Source organism: Peromyscus maniculatus, chromosome 2, assembly GCF_049852395.1.
Source record: "Peromyscus maniculatus bairdii isolate BWxNUB_F1_BW_parent chromosome 2, HU_Pman_BW_mat_3.1, whole genome shotgun sequence".
NCBI lineage: Eukaryota > Metazoa > Chordata > Mammalia > Rodentia > Cricetidae > Peromyscus > Peromyscus maniculatus.
In genome coordinates, this window is record NC_134853.1 from 58,268,571 (window position 1) to 58,293,619 (window position 25,049).

General features: G+C 45.7%; 1 protein-coding gene across 3 annotated transcripts in view; it reads right to left on the reverse strand.

The window, feature by feature from the left end:
• Ankrd6 (ankyrin repeat domain 6) overlaps positions 1–25,049 on the reverse strand; it is a 171,503-nt gene that overhangs the window by 105,923 nt on the left and 40,531 nt on the right. Inside the window, exon 1 of one of the 3 annotated variants that reach the window (XM_076564024.1) lies at positions 21,306–21,416. The exons of the other annotated variants lie outside the window; for them this stretch is intronic. The gene's annotated coding sequence lies outside the window, so the exon portion shown is untranslated. Of the gene's footprint in view, positions 1–21,305; positions 21,417–25,049 lie in introns of those variants that run through there. 3 annotated transcript variants of the gene reach the window in all.

Consider the following 25,049-nt stretch of genomic DNA (forward strand, 5'->3'; position numbering starts at 1 on the left):
CCTTTTATGTATAGACCCGTTATTTTCTTCAAATATAAAAATAAAATCTGCCTGTCCATGGTTTGGGGCTCTCTTGCTTTATCTTATATACATCAGAGACAGTAAACTGACAATGAGATCTAGCTACGGCCAAGTACACAGTATGTGCTAAAGATAAGCTTGGGCAACACTCAGGGTCGGACTTGGCACTTTTTTTTGGTTTTTTGAGACAGGGTTTCTCTGTGCCTGTCCTGGATCTCGCTCTGTAGAGCTGGCCTCAAACTCACAGAGATTCGCCTGGCTCTGCCTCCCTAGTGCTGGGATTAAGGGCATGTGCCACCACCGCCTGGTGGACTTGATACTTCTACAGAAGCTTGTGCACACATGGAATCTGCCCAATACTGGCTAACACCTCACCACAGACCCACAGTATTCACCACAGCTGAGAGGGAGGAGCTGGTCTCGTTTACTTCCTAAATGAGGAGACATAAAGCTAACACCTACAGTTTCAGACCCAGCATTCAGCAGGCAGAAGCAGAAGAATGGCTGAAAGTTCAAGGCCTCCCTAGTCTCCGTAGCCAGACTCTGTTTCAAAGCAAACAACTGTTTGTTCATCAAGCATGGGTTATCAGCACATCTTTGTTGTGAAAAAATGCAGCAAACACAGAGAGAAGTCAAGTGCTCCTTTGAAAGATGACTTCATTCCCTTTGAGACAGACACATGCCTAGAAGTGGGGTTTCTGGGTCTCACAGAGTCCTGTTTTGACTATTTTGAGGAACTTCCATCTTTTCCCCACTGGCTCTATCAAATGGGAGTTTCTCCGTATGCACATTTAGGGCCTCTCCCCTGAAAGCTGAGAGGCATTGTGGGGCACATGTCTCTATCCCAGTGTTTTGATCTTTGAAGGCCAAGTAGAGGACGGGTTCGTGACTCCATCACCACCGTTAATGTCTTTGGAGTCAGCAGCCCACATAGGACCAACTCTCTGTCCTGGGAGGTTGATGAAGGTCTGGCCCGGAGCCAACTCCTCTACCATCGCCAGTGACTCCCTGCAGCTCAATCCACTGCCTAGCCTTCCACAAAAATGCCTCGATGGCTGCCATTGTCTACAGGCACCCATGGTCACAACAGAGATGCTGACTCCTGGGCACACTGAGGCCAGGGGAGTCACGCCTCCCGTGTTGACATCCATCCCTGTCAATGTTCCTGCTCTCAGCACAGGGACACAAAGCAGACAATTAATACTTGAGTTGAATGAAACATCAGGGGCCCAGGTAAACTGTGGGCCCATTGAGAAGGATTCTGCTATCTTCTTCCAATTCTCCTGGAGGTACCAGCAGATCCACCCACTGTCTAAAGGCAAGAGCTGAGCACAGCCTGAGAACTCTGTAGCTTTGGATCATCTCTTAACTAGGTGAGATGGCTTCTGCAAATTACCTCTAGTCTTGCAGAAAGGACTATGTGGGGGTGGGGAGGGGTGGGAGGTGTCCCAGCCAAGGACACTGCTCCCTTTGAGTTGACAGTGCATAAGGGGGCCTACAGCAGCGAGGAAGGAGCTATGGGTGGGGTCGGAGCAGGAGTACACAGAAGTAGGAGCAACGACAGCAAAGGACAGTGAAACCTTATGGGAAGCCGCCATGGGGAGGCGGGTGAGAAGGCGGCACACCCTTACATAGCCTATACGGAGAGCTCTGTAATTGCTTTCAACTGAGTGAGTTGACACAATAACACAATAATACCTGTCCAACCTACCTGTGGCCTTGAAGTACCAGCCCCGGGGGTGGCCTCGAGGATACCCTTAAAACCTGAGAGGCATGTAGGCCACTCTCTTCTCTCCCTGGTGGGCTTGGATGGTAGGACTGGCTAAGGCAGTGGGAGAAGCGTGGAGCAGGACCTCAGCCTTCCAGAACCCTGTGTTTTCTGATTCTTCTTCTTCTTCTTCTTCTTCTTCTTCTTCTTCTTCTTCTTCTTCTTCTTCTTCTTCTTCTTCTTCTTCTTCTTCTTCTTCTTCTTCCTTCTTCTTCTTCTTCTTCTTCTTCTTCTTCTTCTTCTTCTTCTTCTTCTTCTCTCTCTCTCTCTCTCTCTCTCTCTCTCTCTCTCTCTCTTTTTTTTTTTTTGGTTTTTCGAGACAGGATTTCTTTGTATAGCTTTGGAGCCTATCCTGGAACTCATTCTGTAGCCCAGGCTGGCCTCGAACTCACAGAGATCCACCTGCCTCTGCCTCCCAAGTGCTGGGATTAAAGGCGTGCGCCACCACCGCCCAGCCTGATTCCTTATAACTCTTATATAAATTCCTTATAACTCTTAAGCAGACTCCCTTGGATTTCTCTTTATATCCAGTGCCCATGATGTGTGGGTGGGCCGCCCTCACAGCCCTTATCCCTGTTGGTTAGCTTAATTCCCCTGCCTGCTAGCAGCAGCTCACATCCTGTCCATGAAGGCCAGAAATCCCTGCTCTGTCAGACATGTGCTGTGGCCCCTCCCAACCCATACGTTTCTGCAGGAGGAGAAAAGCTATGGATACCAACAAAATTAGTAAAATCCTCTTGATAAGGAGAAATGATAGCTCATTCACCAATATGACAATTCTACAAATTGTAAGGAAGACTCAACAAACAAGGGTCGGGGCAGGGTTCTGCTTTTTGTCTTTACAGAAGAATAAAAATACCCATCCTCAAGGAATCAAAAGGCCTTGGACACCTAAAAGTCTACAGCAGAAGGGAAGGATCTATTGTACCAATATACTCTACAGGGTAATATCTCACTACCTAACATCAGTATCTCTAACTCTGGGGAAATTATGGTCCTGACTTAATCATAAATCAAGCTGGCTTTAGAGTTGGAATGTGGCTCTCTCCTTCTCTAAACCCAAGCATGTTGCTAAAGAAAAAAAATAGGAGATTCTGTCTCATATCAAAAGAGCCTAGTGGTGTGGGACAGAAGAAAACCAACAAGCTAGGGACCATTGTTGTCAAGCTTCTATTTCTCTCTATGATTATTCTTGATTTCTCGGAATCCTTCCTCACATGGCATATCATCTTAAGATTCAAACTTTCCATTTTGACATTAATAATGTTCAAGTTTTCCACAGTGAAAAATAAATCCTTCCAATAGCAATCTCTGAAGTCTCCAGAAGGAAGATGGGGCCCACAACAATGACTCTACCCAGTCCATAATGATGTCTTTGAGCCGATAAACACCATTCAGTGATCATCTTAGGACTGCAAACTCTTCTGCACAGTTCCAAGAGGAGGTGGTCCATCATATTACACTTCTAGCCAGAACTTTAGAGAAACCTTACCCATTACTCTGAGGCTGGCTACAAACCTTATAGCTAGCATTTTGAGACTTCACCATTTAGCTTTCTTACAGGATTCCACAGAGATACCGTCACTCCCTAGACAGCAGGAAGCAATTTTAAGAAAACGAAGCCCCCTCTCAAAAAAGATTTTATTTTCTCAAGGTTATAGATAAGTTGTTTTAGAGTTGGGGGTAGAACAAAAAAAATTTAGACTCAGTATTCTCTTTTGGAAAAGAAAAAAGGGGAATGGATAGGCTATGATATTAAGGTATAGGATATTAAGGTAGATTGTTGTATCTACTAGTAAACTAATTTAGCAAACTATCAGCCTTAGATAATTTGCACTGATGGATTCTTGTATTTTGATACAAATGTAAATTATTTTCTATTCCTATTTAAGATAATTTGTATATTGATACAAATTCAAAACTATAATTATCATATTGCACACATGTTCCTACTCATATTTGAAATATTTTGTATGTTGATACAAATGTAAAATTATATTTGTCATGCTGTCTGTATGTTCTACCTGTGTTTAGGATATTTTGTATATTGATACATATTAAGGATATTGTCATATTGCACTATACATTTCTACCTCTGTAGACTATTTTGTATATTGTCACAATTTTGAGGTCACTGTCCTTATATTGTACATCTGTTTACAGATTGTTTACCTTGTTAATGTGAAGCCTTAGTCCTTATGTTATTTAGGTAGATAAGACTTACAGATTAATAGTCACCCATGCTTGTCATATCTATAACTACGTTAGTTAGGTTTTCCAGATTTACAGAAACATATGTCAGATGGATAGTTAATCTTCAAACACTTCATAGACCTAGAGAACATGGCATTTAAATATTTTGATAACTTAGAATTCTGTTGATGAGAGACATGATTGTTCCTGGCAGCACCAATCTACTCCCAATACTTCAAAGACACTCCGTATGGAAGTCTGTCCTCTTCTTGGCACAAAATGACCTGCTGGGCAAAGAATTGCCCTTGCCTTGACTGCTGACAGTATGCACACTGTCCTTTCTGGACAAGCAGGACACAATGAAAAGCATCTGCTGAACCTTGCCAAGACAAGGTAAGATGGTCCCTCAAAATTCCTGCTTCTGATAATGGTCTGTCAGATATTCTAGGTCTGTAGCCAAATTGGATGCCCCAATGATGCTGAGAAACATTAGGTGACTGTCCAGGCTGCCAGCTGTCTCTGTCTATTCTTGCAATTTTTTAGAAGTTGTTTGTTTGCACTTCCAGTTTTCTCAGGAAACATTATTTTCCTTCTCATGTCTTTGATGGGGTTGAAAAGTAGGTAGTTAAAGTTATAATCCTCTTATATCTTAGCAAAGAACACTTTAGGTACTAAAGTTAGATTCTTCACGATAGGACAGCTATTGGAGTAATCTCTGTAATGTGCCATTTACCTATGTTCTGGATATTTCTGAATATTTAATATGTCTCTTGTTTGTTGTCATTCTTGTTGGTTGTATTTCTATTTTGTTTATGTTATTACCTTTCCCCTCTCCTGGACAATACTTGGTATTCATTCCTGTTGTATATAGTTTTATAATCTTATTTAGACAAAAGGGGGAGATGTAGTGGATACCTGTTCTAGTTACCTACGACCTTGAAGTACCAGCCCCAAGGCCACGCCTCAGGGCTACCCTTAAGACCTGAGACACATGCAGGCTGCCAGCTCTCTTCTCTCCCTGGTGGGCTTGGATAGTAGGACTGGCTCAGGCAGTGAGAGCAGCGTGGGACAGGACCTCAGCCTTCCAGAACCCTGCAACAATTCACCTATCCTATTCAGTGAGTTGTCTTTTCTGATTTATCTCCTAACAAATTCCTTATAACTCTTAAGCAGACTCTCTTGGATTTCTCATTATACTGCATGGTACTTCTGCAGCTATTATTATAATTAGATTTAATCACTGTATTTCCTTAGAACTAGCCCAAAGCCCAGAATGTCTTATAAGGAATACAAAGACCAACTCTGGACTTGAAGGCAGCCAGTGCTTCTAACCTCTGAGCTATCTCTCCAGCCCCACAAGGATCAAATCTGAGTCTGGTTAACAGCTGCCTTTTCAAAAGCATTTATCAGCTGGCCTTCAGAGATGGTTCAGTGGTTTAGAGCACTTGTTGCTCTTGTAGAGGACCTGGGTTTGATTCCCAGCACCTACATGGTGGCTCACAACCATTCCTAACTCCACTTCCAACAGATATGATACTCTCTTCTGACCTTTATGGGCACCAGGCCTATACACAGTATACATACATACATGCAGGCAAAACACATACACATAAAATAAATCTAAAATAAACAGACTCCCCCCACCAATATGTGTGTGTGTGTGTGTGTGTGTGTGTGTGTGTGTGTGTGTGTGTGTGTGTGTGTATCAGCCAAGACTGTTCAGAAAACCTAAGAACAAGGCTGAAAGTCACTAGCAGACAGGTATTTGGATTTATTTCTGTTGATATCTCTATTGGGATGCTGAAATGGTTATTCTGCAGGAGATAATTACAGTCAGGCTACTTTTACAATGGCTATTTAATTAGGGCGCTGTTATTTTTGTTTGTTTCTTTGTTGAGACAGGGTCTCACTGTGTAACTCCAGCTGACCTGTAACTCAGTTTGTAGACCAGGCTGGCTTTGAACTCATTCAGATCCACCTGCCTCTGCTTCCTGAGTGCTGGGATTAAAGGCATGCATCACTATGCCCAGACAATTTTTTTTTTTTGGGGGGGGGGGTTCGAGACAGGGTTTCTCTGCGTAGTTTTGCGCCTTTCCTGGAGCTCACTTGGTAGCCCAGGCTGGCCTCGAACTCACAGCGATCCGCCTGGCTCTGCCTCCCGAGTGCTGGGATTAAAGGAGTGCGCCACCACCGCCCGACTTTTCTTTCTTTCTTTCTTTCTTTCTTTCTTTCTTTCTTTCTTTCTTTCTTTTTTCTTTTTTTTTTTTTTTTTGACAATGCTTTTTTTAATGGTAAGTTGTTTTATTTATTTTTTTAATTTAATTTATTTATTTTACATCCTAACTGCAATTTCCCTTCCCTCCTCTCCTCCCATTCCACTCCCCACTCCAATCCACTCCTCTGTTTCTGTTCAGAAAGAGGCAGGCCTCCCATGGGTATCAGCAAAGTATGGCCTATCAAACTGCTGTAAGACTAAGCATCTCCCCTTGTATTAAGGCTGGGAAAGGCAACCCAGGATAAAGAATAGGTTCCCAAGAGCCAGCCAAAGCATTAAAGACAGCCCCTGCTCCCACTATGAGGAGTCCCACAAGTAGATGAAGCTAGACAGCTGTCACATATATGTAGAGGGCCTTTGTCAGTTCCGTGAAGGCTCCCTGGTTTTTGGTTCAGACTCTGTGAGCCCAGGTTAGTTGTTTCTGTGGGTTTTCTTGTGATGTCCTTGACCCCTCTGGCTCCTACAATCCTTCCTCCCTCTCTTCAGCAGGATTTCCTGAGCTCAGCTTAATGTTTGCTGTGGGTCTCTGCATCTGTTTCCATCAGTTACTGGATGAAGGCTCTCTGGTGACAATTGGGGTAGTCATGAATCTGATCACAGGAGATGGCCAGTTCAGGCTACGAATTCACTGTTTCTAGGAGTCTTAGCTGGGGTCATCCTTGTAGATTCCTGGGAGTTTCCCTTGCATCAGGTTTCTTCCTGACCCCAAAATGCCCCCCCAATCCAGTCATCTCTTTCAGCACTCTCCCCCTCTATCCAGCTCAACCCAATCCCTCAAGTTTCCATGCCCCCACCCCCTGTCCACCCAGATCTCTTCTATGTCGCCTTCCCAGAGAGATCCATGTGTCCCCACTTGGGCCCTCCTTGTTACTTAGCCTCTCTGGGTCTGTGGATTGTAGCATGGTTATTCTTTATTTTACTAATATCCACTTGTGAGTACATACCATGTTTGTCTTTTTGAGTCTGGGTTACCTCACTCAGGGTGATTTTTTTCCCTAGTTCCATCCATTTGCCTGCAAATTTCATGATGCCATTGTTTTTAACAGCTGAGTAGTACTCCATTGTGTAAATGCACCACATTTTCTTTATCCATTCTTTGGCTGAGGGGCATCTTGGTTGTTGTCAGGTTCTGGCTATTACAAATAAAATCACTATGAACATAGTTGAGGAAGTAAGTGTCCGTGTGGTATGATTGAGCATCCTTTGGGTATATGCCTAAGAGTGTTATAGCTGGGTCTTCAAGTAGATTGATTCCCAATTTTCTGAGTATTTCTCATATTGCTCTCCAAAGTGACTGTAGGAGTTTGCACTCCCACCAGCAATGGAGGGAGGAGTGTTCTCCTTGCTGCACATCCTCTCCAGCATAAGCTGTCATTTGTACTTTTGATCTTAGCCATTCTGACAGGTGTTAAGATGATATCTTGGAGTCATTTTTATTTGCATTTCCCTGATAGCTAAGGATGGTAAGCATTACTTTAAGTGTTTCTCGGCCATCTGAGATTCTTCTATTGAGAATTCTCTGTTTGGGTTTGTACCCCATTTTTAAATTGTATTATTTGGTATTTTGATGCCTAGTTTCTTGAGTTCTTTATATTTTTGGAGATCAGCCCTCTGTCAGATGTGGGGTTGAAGATCTTTTCCCATTCTGTAGGCTGCTGTCTTGTCTTATTGACAGTGTCCTTTACCTTACAGACGCTTTTCAGTTTCAAGAGGTCCCATTTATTAATTGTCAGTCTTAGTGTCTGTGCTATTGGTGTCCTATTCAAGAAGTTGTCTCCTGTGCCAATGCATTCAAGGCTGTTCCCACTTTCTCTTCTATCAGGTTCAGTGTAATTGGATTTATGTTGAGGTCTTTGACCCACTTGGATTTGAGTTTTGTGGACAACGTTATTTTTAAAACTATTTGAAGGGGGGGGGAACTTTTTCAAGTAAACAGGCAGAGTTCATCCCAAATGACTACTATTCCAATACTCATTCTTTCTTCAAAGAAATGTATTGGCCAGGGTAGGGGTGAGGAGTCACAAACAATGAATAACCAGTAAAAGAAATGCAACAAAAGAGAAATGTAGGCAAGTATAATTTATGCCAACAGCAAGGACACAGGAGTGAGGTGACTACACCAGGTGTTACACACCTGTAATTCCAGTCTTGGCTAAGGAAAAGAGTTGGGGCAAGTCATCTCTACCACTCAATCATGGCCTTTTGCAAAGATCTGTTCTTTCATACCAAAGACTCAACACAAGATACCTTTTAAATGAGACAAACAAAAGGAGGGAGTAAAATATAATTACGACTCCACACACCAGACCAGGCGCACACAGTACTGGATTATTTTCAAGTATCCTCAAATGATACCATCTACAAAGAAGACACTCTTTAAGTTTCTGAAATGTCATTTTCTTTAATGCCAAGAAGCTGTGAAGCAGTCAGCAGGCATTTCATTTATTTCCTTCCTAAGAGGCCTTGTGGGTTGGTGCAGGTGTTGAAGCATGCCGAAGGAATGTTTCGGTAAGCTTATGGGTCCCAAGAAATCTGACACTGCATGGTCTGGTGCTGCGTTTGCCAGGAAGGCATGCCTTCCATGTAAATGTGGGTCAGAGCTCTACTCACTGGTGCCCTCCATTCTGTGGAAGGAAACAGGAAGCAAGCATGTGCTCTTATAGACATGTGATCCTCATAAGGAAATTCTGAAGTGCTATCCATAAAGAAAAACAACTGGACAAGCATAGGTCCTGTTTTTCTAGTATGTTCCATGTACAGGAAGCCAACTTCCACGTCTAGAAGTAACCCAGTTACCCTGTGTTCTACAATTAAAAGCAGCAAAGCCACTCCCCTAAGAACTGGCCTCTGCAAGTCAGGGCCTGATGCGGCATCCCTTAGACACAGCACATACTGTGGTCTCTGTATGCTAGAAAAACCCAACTTAGCTGGGAACAGTCCAGCCTTTGCTAAGTACATCCTGATTACTTTGATGATGTATGGTGGCCTGAAATAAAATAAGCTGGGTCCCGCAATTCAAAATGCAACATGAATCCTCAGACACTTGAAACTATGATGCTCAGTCCTGCAGCTCTACCTTGCCTACTGTTGATGCCCAAAGGCCCTAAAAGCAGCACTGTTCTTCTGAGCGTAGTAAAGAACTTACTGTAGCTTTCTGTGACCTTCAGTGTGTGGTGGTTTGAACAAGAATGGTTCCATAGGCTTGTATGGTTTTTGTTTGTTTGTTTGTTTTGTTTGGTTTTGTTGAGACAAGGTTTCTCTGTGTAGTTTTGGTGCCTGTCCTGGATCTCACTCTGTAGACTAGGCTGGCCTTGAACTCACAGAGATCCACCTGGCTCTGCCTCCAGAGTGCTGGGATTGAAGGCGTGTGCCACTGCCACCCACCTGGCTTGTATGTTTAAAGCCTATGGAACTATTTGGGGAAAATGAGGAGGTATGGTCTTGTTAGAGGAAGGGTGTCACTGGGGGTGGCTTTGAGGTTTTTATTTTTTTATTTTTATTTTTATTTTTTATTTTTTTGGTTTTTGAGGCAGGGTTTCTCTGTGTAGCTTTGCGCCTTTCCTGGAGCTCACTTGGTAGCCCAGGCTGGCCTCGAACTCACAGAGATCCGCCTGGATCTGCCTCCCGAGTGCTGGGATTAAAGGCGTGCGCCACCAACGCCCGGCGGCTTTGAGGTTTTTAAAAGCTCTAATATCATGCTCTTTGCTTGTAACTTGTAGATCAGAGGTGAGCTCTTAGCTACTACTCCAGTATCATGTGTGCCTGTCTCCAACCATGAAAACAATGGACTAACCCTCCAAAACTGTAAGCAAGCCCCCAATTAAGTGCTTTACATTATAAGTTACCTTGGGCATGGTGTCTCTTCTCAGCAACAGAGTAGGGACTAAGACAACATGCTTTCCCACCCTGTCCTTCCATTAATGTCTTTATGGTCCTGGGAGTGGGTGTCACCCTCTGCCCCCACTACATGTCAGTGAGGATGCTCAGAAGTTCAGTGGCTTACTGAAGAAGGCAACCGGTAGCACGGTCCGGGCTCTTTCTGTTCCAGGCACTGCTCATTATTTGATCACATACACTCTGGTTTGTTAACTGAGGTCTGCCTGCTGCAGCTTTTCTCAGGAGGACGTATTTTTGTAACTTCGGTATAGCCACACCTGCCGGACACATCAGGAAGTGTTGCTACTGTGGGCACTAGGTAGCCCTGGCTTCTCTCCTTGAGAAGAGAAGGAGAGGGGACCAAATGGCTCTCGGGCCTCTCCTTAAAGGGGAGAGACCTTTAAGTTCTCTAGAGCTCAGTCCCTAGCTGCTCCTCAAGGAACCAGCAACTAAGTGACAGGTGCCTCAGTTTCCTTCCTCTGGAAACATCAAGGCCATCAGCTGGAGCAAAGGAGTGTCACCAGCGATGGAAAGAGTGACGAGCAATCTCACTCTCCACGACAAGCATCTCCCCATGCCCAGAATTCACAGGTGGGAAATGGAATCGAGGAGACAATGAGCACACTGCACCCTCTGCCTCCGAGACGCCTCAGGACAAGCTTTCCAGTGGCAGCAGGCATCGCAGTGGGCTTCGCAGCAAGCATCCAAGCAGGCATCACAGCAGACATCGCAGTGGGCATCACAGCAGGCACCACTCTAGTTTGCAGGGCGTCTTTCTTCCTCTTGGAACGAACTTGATACTGAAGGGAAGGTCTCCCTCCCTTCAAGCCTCCATTACACTATCTCACGCCCAATGTTGTATCTCTATTTGCTCCCTCACTTTGGCCTCTGCTCCCTGCCCCAACAACCCTTGGCTGCAAGGCTCTCATCTAATAAAGCTCATTCTGAAGGGGAACCCGGCCAGTTCCTTTCCTGAGCCAGCCTGCTCTGATTTCTAACCGGTTTCAAATTCAAATATGTGGTTTTTGAGATGGGGGCCAGCTCTGGAGCCCAGGCTGACCTCCACTCTCACCCTTCCTGCCTCTGCTTCCCGAGCGCTAGGGTGACAGGCCTGAACCACTGGGCCCAGCTCAAAGTCTAGTCGAGGTTTAGACTCACGTATTTGAACACTTGGTTCTCAGTCAGTGTCACTGTTTGGGGAGGTTGTGGAACCTTTGCTGGAGGAAACATGTCACAGGGGATGGCCTTGCCCCACTTCCAAGTCGCTTGCTGCCTTCGTTAGGGTTTCTGTTGCCGTGGCAACTCTTATAAAGGGAAACATTTAATTGGGGTTGGCTTATAGTTCAGAAGTTCAGTCCATTGTCGTCATGGTGGGAAGCATGGTATCACACAGGTAGACATGGCGCTGGAGAGGAGCTGAGAGTTCTACATTTGGACCCAAAGGCAGCAGGAACAGTCAGAGAGACTGGGCCTGGCTTGAGCATCCAAAACCTCAAATCCCACCCCCAGTGACACACTTCCTCCAACAAAGCCACACCTACTCCAAAAGGGCCACATCTCCTAATAGTGCAACTCCCTGTGAGCCTGTGGGGGCCGTTTTCATTCAAATCTCTACACTTGCTCTACTCCATGTCTACAGCTGAAGATGTCATCGCTCAGCCTCCTGCTCTAGCTGTCCGTTTCTATGACTCACCCGCCATCATGGACTTCCTCTCTGGAACTATAAGCCCAAACAAACTCTGCCTTGGTCATGGCATTTTATCTCAGCAACAAAAAGTAATAAATAATCTAAATTCAAAGTAATTTTTTTAAACACTCTGCTAATCACTGAGGGTAAACTTTCTCAGCTAGTAATAGGGGAGAGAAACCCATCTGAAATCTCATCTCTTCTTCCTAAAGGGAAGTATGTCCCATAAGTTAGGATTTATACCAAAAAGAAATACAGGAACCTGTAAACTCACCGGAAGCAGGAGGTATGACAGAGGAGAATGAGGACATCTTAATTCTTCATATGTGAACACTTCACCAAACAATAAACACCGGTGTTTGCTGGGACAAAACAACTTATTTGTATTTATCATAAATTTTCCAAAATTGAAACTTGTAGTACAAATTTGTTTACTGTCAACTAGACAAACAATACGATTTCAAACTCCCTTAGGCATGTTCCAGAAAAAAGGAGGAGAGCCACAGTGCCACCCATCCTGCCACACCTTGGTCAGCCAGTTTCCTGCAGACTGGCTATCCACAGGGCCCATCTCTGACTCACCTCCTGACAACCCTGCATTGGCTCAGAGAGCTATTGCCCAGATGACCTCACGAGCCTTCCTGCAAAAAGGACTGTCATTCATTCAGATGTCCCAGATAAAAACTGCTTAGTATGGACAGTCCAGGAGATGGAAGGAAGGAAGGGAGAAAGGGAGGGAGGGAGGGAGGGAGGGAGGGAGGGAGGGAGGGAGGGAGGGAGGAAGGAAGTTAGTTCAAGGTTGTTAATCTATCTCTTGAGTGTTCCTAAAGCTGGAGAATTGCAACTCTGCACTTCATTTTATACCCAGAAAGAGGTTTAGTAAGATGTCCTTAAGGCCTCGGTGGCCACTGTTGGCTCCCAACACCCTTCCCATCCTTACTGAGAGCCTATGGAGACACATACAAGCACACACACTGCACCAGAGTTGGCACCAGTTCTAACCCCAGCTCCATAATTGCTACACACAGAACCTAGGTAAGTCAGTAGCACTCTCAACCTGCTTCCTCACCTGAAGAGATGGAACTGATGCCTATAACGTGCAGGTGGCTGTAAAGGTTAAATAAAGAGAAAACGCAGCATACAGCATGAAGTTGCCGTTCACTAAATGCAACATAGTGACTGCAGTAAATCATAGCATTGAATTCCGATACAGCCCTGTGCTAACAAGCACTGTTCTCCAGAAAATCCAGTGCTTCTCTACCCTGTGGTAGCAAAGTGAGCCCATGGGAAGACACTGTGGAAGCAGGGCTTCTCTATCCGTCACTGAAGCAGGAGTGGGAGGAACACAGAAATGTAAGGTCATTCCATTTACCCAGGAGTCCCAGGTAAGATGCAGACCTGCATCTGCCTCCTGGAGGCGATCTAGCAACAGAACCAGAACTAGTTTAGCCTGAGTCCTACCTACAGGAGAGTAGCTCAATATGAAAATGAAAGGCAGACACATTCTTTCCCTCCAACCCACCTCAGTTTGGAATTTGTACTCATGCTTATGTCCAATCAGGTCTTGACTACGGCCAGTTGGATTCCCCTGGTCTTGGCCCCAGATCAGCAATCAATTTTAATTCCTACTTAGAGAATTATCTAAAATTTCCTCTGGTGATGTCATGAGATTCCCAACATCAGTCCTCCCGGATGTTGTATTTTTCTTGCACTATGTCTCAGTCACTGTTCTGTTGCTGTGAAGAGACACCATGATCAAAGCTACTCTTATAAAAGAAAGCACCTAACTGGGGCTGGCTTATAGTTTCAGAGGTTTAGTCCATGTTGGGAATCATAGTACACAGGCAGACATGGTGCAAGAGAAGTAGCTGAGAGTTCTACATCTTCAACCACAGGCAGCCAGAAGAGAGAGACTGGGCCTATAGCTTCTGAAACCTCAAAACCCCACCCCATCCTACCCCACCCCTGCCCCAGTGACACACTTCCTCCAACAAGGCCACAACTCCTAAGCCTTCTAATCCTTTCAAAGAGTTCCACTCCCTGGTGACTAAGCATTCAAATATATGAGCCTCTGGGGGCCGTTCTCATTCAAACCACCACATCTAGTGAGTCCAGACAGTAACATTTGAGCAGAGGCAGGTACAGGTGGAAGGCAGAGTGGCTAACCTGACCCACAGGTCAAGGATGACATGGAAAGAAAGGATGACTGAAGGCAGAATTTCCCCTACCTATGACACCCGCTCTTAGCAATTTTCCAGTGCACTGGCCTGCTGCGTAGCCGTGACCCCCACTCACTGTGTACTCGCCTCACTTCTCTCCCTTATCCCGAATAAAATCTCCCTTACTATTTATTCTAGCAAGCATCAGAATAAAACTTTTAAACAATGCTAGTAGGTTGAACAGTGCCCCCCCAACCAAAAAAAGTTATGTGAACATCCTAATGCTTAGAACCTTTACACAGCAAAACAATCACCATTACTTTATGTCTCAGTTACTTTTATATTGCTTTGATAAAATCCCATAACCAAGGCAACTTACAACAGGAAGTGACTTACAGTTTCAGAGGGTTAGAGTCCACGATAGCAGAGCAAAGGTATGGGGCAGGAATGTGTGAGACCTCACATGCTGACCCACAACTATGAGACAGAAATAGAGCTAACCGGGAATCTCACAGGTCTTTTCAAACTTCAAAGCCCTGCCCCAGTGCACACCTCCTCCAACAAGGCCACACCTCTAATCCTTCCCAAACAGTTCCACCAATTGAGGACCAAGTATTCAAATATGAGTCTATGGAATCCATTCTCATTTAAGCCACCATATTTTATATGGCAAAAAAAAAAAGTGATTAAGTTAAGGATTTTATAAAAAGCTTAGCCTTATGGCCTCTAAATGCAATCATGTGTCTTTACAAAAGAGAGGCAGAAGGTAGGGTAAGACATACCTAGAATCCTAGCGCTGGGGAAGTTGAGGCAGGAGGATTGCAAGTAGTTTGACTATACAGCACCAGACCAGCCTGACTTATAGGGAAAGTCCCTGGCCCCATGAAAAAAGAGAGAGAGAGATGTGGGGTGCTAGAGAGATGGCTCAGTGGTTAAAAGCTCTGGCTGTTTCTCCAGAAGACCTGAGTTCAATTTCAGCACCCTCATGGTGGCTTACCACTGTCTGTAACTCCAGTTCCCGGGGCTCTAAGACCCTCTTCTGGACTCTATGGACACCAGGCTGGCACATGCTGTACAAACATCCATGCAGGTAAAACACCCATACATATAAAGTAGAAAAAATATTTTCAAATGAAGAAAAAGAGATGGGGAAGGAGTTTGGGGTCAGAGATACAGGAAAGAGTTACCAACACAGGCAGAGACTAGAGTGACATGGCCCTCAAGCCAATGAATGTGCATGGCTACTAGAACCTGAAGAGCTGAGGGCCAGAATCTCCCCAGCGCACGCACAAGGGCAGAGCCTGCCAACACCTTGGATGTAAATTTCTGGCCTCCAGAACTCTGCGGGTAACATTTTTTCCTTTGCCTTAGTGAGAAGCTAATGTATGGAGTGAAATAAGATGTGAGGTTTACAGCCCACTGAGGTGTTAAGGGGTAATATATTCTAACCTGTCATTTTATATTTTTATAACAAACTTGATTTCCATAATGAAAAGTAACTACTGAAAGCCGTCAAATACAAGCATTCATGAAATCTGCAGGGTGGGGGTGAGCAGGACATGAAAGACACAGTGCAGGTGAGGACCGCTGGGGCCAGCACCTTCACATGCTGCTTCTCAGCCTGAGAAATACAACCAAGTTAGGTTCCACAACACACTCATTCCTGCTCATTAAAGGAAACAAAGCAACCAATGGTCTGGTTTTTCTGGGGGACGGTTGTGGAGGAATGTTCTAGAATCTGACCTCATGAATCTCTGAAAGAGATATGGCTGGTTTCTTGTTGAGGAGCATGAATTCCTCCATAGGTTTTAAAGGTGTTTCCTTCCATTCATAGGGGTGGCTAAACAGAGTAAACTTCCAAAGAAATAAATGGAAAAGGCCACAGGGAGAACACGCCCCAGAATTACACTTGGTGGATAATGACAGGGAGGGGAGATCTCTTCAGGGACCAAAATCTGGACACATTTATACTGTGCCCTGTATGCACAAAAGAACTCAGCCACGTGGGAAGTAAACACACTTTGTGTATATCCTTTGCCTGGTGATCTGATGCTCAGAGCCATTACCTAAGAGGCAGTAACAATGAACTGTCATATGATCCCTTATAAACAAGCTATTCATCAAACCACGGTCAAGGCAAGGAGTCACGACAAGTTCTGTGGTGGTCAGTCTCTGCAACTCCCTCATACAGAGTCTGTGCTCAGGCTGGACAGCCCATGGTACCCTTCCCTAGGAGGGCTTTGTCTCCTGGGCTCCGTGCTCACTCCAGAAATGCCACTGTAAGGGATAAAAAAAAATCTTTCTTTCATCCCCACCCCCCACTAAGATCATGGCAGAGATATCAGCAACAAAAGATGATTAAGAAAAGCATACATATTTACTACTCAGGATGAACTTAAAGGCAGGGAATGGTGGCACACACCTTTAATCCTAATACTTGGGAGAGAGGCAGGTGGATCTCTGTGAGTTTGAGGCCAGCCTGCTCTATAGAGTGAGTTCCAGAAACCCTGTCTCGAAAAACAAACAACAAACAACAACAAAATCCAATCAACCAAACAAACAAAAAGATGAGTTTAAAGTGACAGACTTAAGGAAATAAAGACCTGAAGAGACAGGGAAACGGGGAGGAGGGATAATTATTTTATTTTACATGTACAGGTGTTCTTCCTGCATGTATGTCTGTGTACCTTGTGTCTGCCTTGTGGCCATGGTGGGCAGAAGGGGGCATCAGATACCCTGGGAGTAGAGCTACAGACTGTTATGAACTAGCATGTGGGTGCTGGGAGTTGAACCTTGGTCCTCTGGAAGAGCAGACAATGTTCTTAACCTCTGAGCCATCATCTCTCCAGCCCTGGAATCTGTGTTTGCTTGTTTTAAATATAGGCTTGTCAGGAAGTAGACAGTCATGAAGATGTACTCTTGGATTTCAAAAGTACAATCCAGGGGTAACAAAACAGAGGAAACTTTAGGCAAGCTTATCTGTCCAGATGTTTCTCCATGGTCCTGTATCTTCAAGGATAAGGATGTTCCCTTCCCCTGGAGCAGGAAAGTACCTTAGACAATGGAAGGTCAGAAAATAGTTCCTAGGTTGTAAGCATGCTCCAGGGACAAGAGGCAGGGGGAGGTTGCTGGTGACCATCCTGCTTCTGTGCTTTTCTCAAGTCCCTTCAGTTTTGAGATATTTAGGGGCCAGTGAGGTGGCCCAGTGTATAAAGCCACCTGCCAAAAAGCCCGAGACCCACAGTATGAAAGGAAAGAACAGGCTCCTGCAGGTTGTCAGGTGTGCAGCACCCACATTCACCCTCTCGCCAAAGCAAATAAAAACAGAACTTAAAAAAATTTAAAGCCAGGAGGTGATGGCGCTTTATCCCAGTACTCAGGAGGCAAAGGCAGACAGATCTCTGTGAGTTTCAGGCTAGCCTGGTCTACATACTGTGTATGCTGCTGTGATATACTTTTATTTATTTACATGTATGAGTCTTAATATATGTCTGTGCCTGGTGCCCATGGAAGTCAGAAGAGGGCATCAGATCCCCTGGGACTGGACTGACAGACAGATGTGAGCCACCATGTGTGTGCTGATAATTGAACCCTGGTCCTCTTCAAGAACAGGTGCTCTTTTTTTTTTTTTTTTTAAAGATTTATTTATTATGTATACAGCGTTCTGTTTGTATGTATGTCTGTACACCAGAAGAGGGCACCAGATCTCATTATAGATGGCTGTGAGCCACCATATGGTTGCTGGGAATTGAACTTGGGACCTCTGGAAGAGCAGCCAGTGCTCTTAACCTCTGAGCCATCTCTCCAGCCCCAAGAACAGGTATTCTTAAGACACAACTCGCAGCCGGGCAGTGGTGGCACACGCCTTTAATCCCAGCACTCGGGAGGCAGAGCCAGACGGATCTCTGTGAGTTTGAGGCCAGCCTGGGCTACCAAGTGAGCTCCAGGAAAGGCGCAAAGCTACACAGAGAAACCCTGTCTCGAAAAACAAACAAAAAAAGACACAACTCTCCAGCCTCCTCCACATATTTTTTTTTTTTATGATGACGAAATACTTAGAAGATTCAAAGTAAAAAATTTCTAATAATAAAGTCTTAGGCACGGGTGATTCAGTAGACATTCCAAGACAAACCTCTCTAGATGCTCCAGGACCCTCAGACTGGGAAAGGCAGACAGACTCTCCTCACTGGGTCTGTCTATAGCAGTGTGAATCCACAAACAACTGGCCTGCTAAGAACAAGGCACTTGCTTCTGCTCTGTGGAGGGCAAAAACAAAGGCATTATTCAGGGGCACTCAGACTGAATTACTGTCTTCCCTTAAACCCTCCTCACAGGCAGAGTCGTCAGCGGCAGCAGCCAGCCTGGAGAAGTACTAACGTTCTCTACAAAGCTGTCCAAATACCCAGACAGCCAACACAGGCGCTTAGCACTAACGCCCTGTTCAGCTATGAAGGACTAAAAGCTCTCTAGAGATGGTGCCCCGAGCTTATACGGTCTGCTCCGGACCCAGCACTGGGAGGAGGTAATAGGCTCCATGTTGAAAAGGAAGAGCTCCAAGTCCCTGCCAAGGCTGTCTATCAGTCAACCCACACTCACATGACCCCATCTTAGAGCAGGCTTTCCAAGCCGTGGGTCACGGCTCACTTGTAAGTCACTGAAATATGCCCATGGGTCACACACAGCATTTTCAAGAATGAAATCGTGAAACAGAGTAGAGCAACATTGCTCTGCACACTGGGAAACGTCTCTCTCACAAAGTGTCAACACATGTCTATATAATACTAACACCATGTAAAAGCTATTTCTCACAGTGAATCATGGGCAACTTTGAAAGCCTCTGTTCTTGAGAAAAATTGAATGAAGTATTCAGATCTAACATAATAAGGATAGAGCATATATTTATTTTGAGGGGGGGATATCAATGATTATCTAAAGTACCTGAAAATATCCAAAGTACCTAAATATCAATGATTATCCAGTGCCTGAAAAACCACGCCTGCCTCTCCCACACGTGTCTCTGGAGCCCGATTTTGTGTTTTCAAAGACATGGAAACTGTTTTTGGTGGGGACCTAACAGACTGGACATCGTAATCGTCTACCTGCGCCTCTCATTTGCACTCAGGAGGTTTGATATCCGTTAGTGCGTTTGTGCCTTTTGTCAACACAAATACAGACGGATGGACCACCAGGAACAAGACACGAGCAAGCTTCCTGTGCCGTCGCCGCACTGGACAGGTGAAGGTTGTCCCGGGCCAGGCCCAGGGTGCAGCCTGTTTGCAGCCACCCGCAGAGGTCCTGGGTGTGAGCGGATTCAAGTGGCAAAGAGAGAAACAGAGACTAAACTGGGTTGGAGGAAAAGAGCGTGGGCAGAACACAGTCAGCTCCTTACACAGAGCCCAGCCCTTGGCCAGTGGGGAGGGCCCAAGTGCCGACAGAGTGACTGGCATGTGGCTGTATAAAGGACTTATAGTTAATTATATGATTTGTTTTGTAACTTATCCATTTACTCAACTATGTGTGCCCCAGAACCATACTAAATGATTTATACTTCCAGTGTTTGAAAAGGGGAGGCCCCTGAGCATGCAGAATGAAAAAGGAAGCCAAGCTGAATTTTCCTGTGGCAGAGACTAACTTGTGGTAGGAAATGAGACAGCGTGCACCCAAATACTTTAAGCTTTGCTCTTGGCCTAGAGACTTCACGCCAAGGAAATGACCCTAAAGGACGCCATGACAAGTGTATCTAACATTGAGGGGTGGGCTGATGGGGCTGTACAGTCACATCTGATGCCGACGCTGACAAGGTGATACCCAACAGCTAGCCACTGCCACCTTTAGAGAAGGCTCTATTTTAAGGCATCCACATCTATTATCTCATTTATTTCTCAAAACACACTGATATGGGGGCCAGTAAGATGGCTTGGGTGGCAACAGGTGACAAAGGCATCTCCATTTAATCCCCAGAATCCATGTGAAGTTGGAAGGAGAGAACTGACTCCACATGAATGCCGAGCGCACACATACTGCAAACTCTCTCTCTCTCTCTCTCTCTCTCTCTCTCTCTCTCTCTCTCTCTCTCTCTCTCTCTCTCTCTCCTCTCTCTCTCTCTCTCCTCTCTCTCTCTCTCCTCTCTCTCTCTCTCTCTCTCTCTCTCTCTCTCTCTCTCTCACACACACACACACACACACACCATATATAACATTTAAAAAACACTGATGCAATAGGTGTGAGCATTCCACTCAATTTACAGGTGAATAAACTGAGACACAAAGCCATGAAATAATATGCCCACAGGCAGAGCTGAAGTGTGAACTCAGAGAGACCAACTCCAGGCCCTCACTGGATCACTAATTGTCTATGCTCCCTTAAATTCATATATTGAAACCCTAGTCCTCCCGTGTGATGGTATTTGAAGATGGGGCTTTGGGAGACAATTAGGTGTGAAAGTGAAGTGAGCCTTCATGAGATTAGTGCCCTCCTACAAACAGACAAGAGGGGACTCATTCTTCTCTCCGCCCTCTGGCTGTGAAGAGGAGTCCAGGAAGTGGTCCCCTGCATGCCAGCAGGAGACCTCTCCCAATGCCGCCACCCGCATCTCAAACTTCCTGGACTCCAGAACTAGGAGAAATAAACTTCCGATTATTTAAGCCACCTCACCCATGAGATCTTGTCATGGCTGCCTGAACTAAGACAGAAAGCACGTGAAATCATGTAATATCTATGTCTAAGAAACATGTATCCATGGGATAAGCATATTATGAAATAGTATATAGTCAGCTTGCTTTAGAAAAAATTCGAAGACTGATGAGATGTGTATGAAAATGTAGTTAATTAATTTAACTTTTCTTTAATTAAATCATTTTGTGATTGAAACCACATCAATTAAAAAATGTGGTCCTGGTATACTACATTGTAATTAACAAGCGTTCCATCCACGAATCATTTCTAATATATATACATATAACAAGAGAACCACAGAAAGTTTCTGCTGAGTATTTCACTGCGGAATTAGTTCTTATCTCATACCTGACAGAAGTAACTTAGCGAAGGAGGGTCTATTGTGGTCACAGTTTGAGGGTCCCACCATTCATGGCACAAACCCACGGTAGCAGGAGCTTGAGGTGGATGGTAATACTGTGTCCGTGCTTGGGAAACAGAAAACAGTGAACGTTCATGTTCAGAGGTCCCCTTTTCATTCGGGACCGTGCTGGTTACACTCTCACCCTAATCTAAACAACCCCCCCAGGCCTACCCAAAGGCTTGCCTCATGGTCCTAAATCCTGTCCAGTTGACAGCCCCTGAACCCTTGTGACTGACAAACACAGCCACTTAGCAAGGCCACTCTATCTGAGAATCCAGACACCCCGGGCTCTCGGCTGCAGCAGTTGCAGCCCACATGCTCTGCTTGCCGGGACTGTCTGCATGTCCCTCCAGCCTGACCTGTGGTGACAAGCAGGTGGAGTGACGGAACAACACGGCCCTCCACAGTGCCCCTCTTCTGAAAGGTGTGGCAATGTCAGTGCGGAAGGAGGGGGGCCTGAAGATGCAGCAGCCCTCTGTCTGGAATATAAAGTCCAGACCCTCGGGCAGGCCACAGCCACAATAAACCACTCCCTCCTTCTGAGGCCATGAGGCCGCAAAGGAACATCTAAAGCCATCCAAACGGGTTTGCCGTGGCCCGGTGCCCTGGCTTAGCATCACCTACCTGACTCCACTCCAAACAGCATGGTGATGGATGCCAAGTGCAGGATGCAGATACCATGCTCAGGGGCTACCATGGTTTTGGATCCTTGCCATGTACCACTAATGAACTGGAGAGAAATGGAGCTGAAACAGGCTGAGCAGGACACCCTGAGGTACTTCATCTGCCTACCATCTAGCAGCCCCATGTGTGGAAGAGGACCCTACATACTGTAACAACCTAAAATGTCACCACAATGTTTTACTGAGGTCCTGGTTGAAAGCCACTGGGTCAGTCCACCACTACAGCCCAGAGTCATCTGTGTAGGGTCACCTGGGTATCGCGTCTCCAAACAGCCCTTTCCCCCATACCAAACTCCCCAAATGATGCTCATGAGAGCCTAAGGTGCTTGAAAGTTAAAAATAGACTTCACACTTAATAAGAGGCTTTATGGCTTGAGCCTTTCCCCAATCTCATGATGGGTAACATCATGGGTATTATCGTATGTAAGCACAGAACTATATGACTGTAATTATTCTAAAAGCAAAATAATGTCAGAATATTCAAAGCATAAAGATGCATTGTGCACTGGATTCCTAACTGTGAGCTGTGTCTGTACCCACAGAATAAGAGAAGGGAAGGGAGGGGCATTTTCTTAACAAACTGTTTTCTTTTAAAGAGCCACCACTTCTAAAATGAGCCCAACAATGACTCTGTATAAGAGTGCTTTTATCAGAAGCTTTGGCTTCAAGATTTTCCTTCTTCTCTGAGACAGGTCTTGCTCTGTGTGCAGCCCAGGTGAGCCTCAAGCTCAGCCCCCTGCCGCAGTCTCCGGACTGCTGGATTACAGACCACCACACCCAGTGCTCAAGATTGTCTTTTAAGTCAAAATCTCCCTGGCTGTGGTATAGCTGAGTGATGAAGAGCGCATGCCTGCTGCACACCGGCACCGGGTTTGGTCCTCAGCACAACAGAGTTAACGAATAGTAAGATGCTCTCGGTGGAGCACTCAGCATCCGAATATCAAATCCACATTTGCATTTGAAATAATAGCCCTCTTGAAGGACAAGTTGACACAGTCAGTCCCAAATATCCCACAGGCATTCACCTTTTCCACTCAGTCAGAGTACCACCTGTTTTATAGTTCCCGTGTTGAAGTTCTGATCAGCACAGCATCAGCTCTTCCACTGAAGTTGTAGGGGGAAGTTCTCCTTTTTAAGATTTTGGCATATCCATGGGGCTGGGGAGACAGCCCAGTGAGGCACCTGCCACACAAGCATGAGGACCTGAGTTCAGATCCTCAGCATCTGTGTAAAAAGTGGGGCACAGCAGCAGGTACCTGCAGCCTTAGTGCTGAGAGGTGGAGACAGGGGGGTCCCTGGGGCTTGAAAGGTAGCTAATCTGGCTGAATTGGGGAGTGCCAGGTAACGTGAGAGGCTCTGTCTCAAAAAATAAGGTGTAAAGGGTTTGGAGAGATGGCTCAGCAGTTAAGAATACTTGCTACTTTTTCAGAGGACCTGGGTTCGATTCTCAGTACCTACATGGCAGCTCAGAACTGTCTATAACTCAAGTTTCAAGGGCTCCGATGCCCTCTTATGGCCTCCAAGGGCATACACATACATGTAAAATTAAATTAAAAATAAGGTGAATAGTAACAAAGGAAAACACCTGCCTTCAACTTCTGAACTCTATGTGCACACACACACACACACACACACACACACACACACACACAGACACGTGCAGAAACACATACATGTGTGCACACATACAGAGAAACACATGCACATACAGGTTGTTTTTTTTTTTTTCAGCACATCTACTGTTTAGCTACACCCTATTCATACGTTGTAAATAGTACATGCTTTTTCCCTTCACTTCGCTGACTTTCTAACACTATGACAACTCTTTCAGGAGGTCTACCAGTGCACACAACTTACCACCAGTACAACTCTAGAGCCCTAGAAACCAGGGGAGGCGGGGAGGATGAGAAGGCGGGAGAGAGTCAGGAAAGCAGCCAAGCACAGAAAGCCTAATGGTGCAAGCTGAGCGTGGTAGCACAGGCCAGCAACCCCCGCACGCAGGAGGCTGAGGCAGGAGGACTTCATGTGAGGCCCTGTGAGGAGGGGGAGGAAGAGAGCAGACAGCAGTGTCCCAGAAGGAGGAAGGCAGAGTCAGCCGAGTCAGCAGAGCGCTTGCCCAGCACAGCCCAAGCCAGTACCACCACCACCACCCTCCAAAACACTACTGAAGAAACACACAATGCCCCAGACACAACTCTTCTTTAGAAGTCTCAGGTTCATGTCAGAAACGTACCTTTAACGTAGCATCTACCCTTGATTAGTTGCTAAACATACATGCAAATGTGTTTCTCTCATTGTATCAAATCAAATTAACAATTACCTAGCAGTTCTCATCTTCACTTCAAACCCGGTCTCTGATCACACCCAGGAAAGGGCATTCCCAAGACACAGCTCTCACACTCAGGCTGGTAGAACCTTCCGTCCAGCCTCAGAGCACAGTGGAGTTTCACAATGGAGAGTCCTTACCGCCCGGACTTCTCTAGCCTCTGCGGGGACGAGGGACAGCCGAGCACAAAGGCGCCACAGCAGCCCTGGAGCGGGCTTTGTGTGCGCAGCAGCTAGTCTGTCGGCAAGGGGAGAAGAGGGGCGAGGGTATTTACATGTCAATACACAAATCAGCGCCTGCTGCCCCTCCACTCCGTCTGGCGTCCAGATCCTCGGTTTTGTTCCCCCTTATCCAAGGAGCCTTGAGTCTGTGGCTGCCAGCAAGCATTTGGCAAACTCCTGAGAGATTTGCCAACCGCCCTCACAGTGCTGAGCCCCAGTGAAAATACATCAGCAACCAACCAGCAGGCTTTTCAAACTGGCCTGGAAGCCACACAGGAGAGATGCTTGCTTTAGATCAGAATCATGAACAGAATCTTTCCAAAAGAGTCATGGAAGAAGGGGCAAAGACCAAAAGATTTCAGAGGACTGGACCTGGGTCTCACACTTAGTCAAAAAGCAATGTCTCGGGAGTTTGTTTCTAAGTCAGCATGAGACATCAGTGTGGTCTGAGTGCCCAAAGCAAAGGAATCATCAACGTATTTTAGGGCTCACTGTCAGAAGTGTCATTATGAATAAGGAGGTGGGGGCAGAAAAGAATGGATGGCCTGTGCACTGTTGTCAGAGAAGAGCGGTAGCCAGAAGGGAGAAAACCCTCGGAGTCCTGTCCTGTGAGGGAGAAATGATTTGAGTGGAGAGGGAAGGAGTACATCTCAATCCATGAAGTATACGAAAGGCAGGTTTACTCGGGGCTGCGGACATCAGAAGACAAGGCTGACGAGTGTGTGGAGACAGCATCTGTACAAGCAGCAGACTCCCGAAGAA